Here is a 637-nt window from a genome sequence, read left to right as displayed (position 1 = left end):
ATGGGGTGGTGTATTATTATGTGTGCGGGGGGAGATTGGAATGAGGGAGTGTATTATTATGCGTGCGGGGGGATTGGAATGGGGGGGAGTCCCCTATATTTCAGGTGCGATTAGGGATTCCTGTGTCACAAACATGCCATTTCTTGCAATCTGCGTTTACATGCAGCAACTGTCACCCATTCAAGTTAATGATCAGGTGACAGCCGCTGCATGTACATACCGCATGTAATCATATGTGATATTATGATGGGCTCTGCAGGGTCTATGGTGGGCTCTACATGATCTGTGGTGGGCTCTGCAGGGTCTCAGGCTGCCAAGCCCACCTGAGACCCTGCAGAGCCCGCCATAGACCCCGCAGAGCCTGCCACAGATCCGGCAAAGCCCAGCTGAGACCTTCACAGATCCTGCACAGCCCCCCTGAGACCCCGCAGAGCTCACCACAGATCCTGCAAAGCCCCCTTGGGACCAGGCAAAGCCCCCCGCAGATCCTGCAGAGACCCTGCAGGATCTCAGGGGGGCTCTGTAGGATCTGTGGTGGGCTTTGTAGGCTGCAGAGACCCCCTGAGACCCTGCAGTCTGCAGCATCTCAGGAGGGTTGTGCAGGATCTGTGGTGGGCTTTGCAGGCTGCAGAGCCCC

This window comes from Nanorana parkeri, unplaced genomic scaffold, assembly GCF_000935625.1.
Source record: "Nanorana parkeri isolate BGI_ZX_2015 unplaced genomic scaffold, ASM93562v1 scaffold903, whole genome shotgun sequence".
Classification (NCBI taxonomy): Eukaryota; Metazoa; Chordata; class Amphibia; order Anura; family Dicroglossidae; genus Nanorana; species Nanorana parkeri.
The sequence above is the reverse complement of the archived record's forward strand: the minus strand, read 5'-3'. Positions refer to the sequence as shown.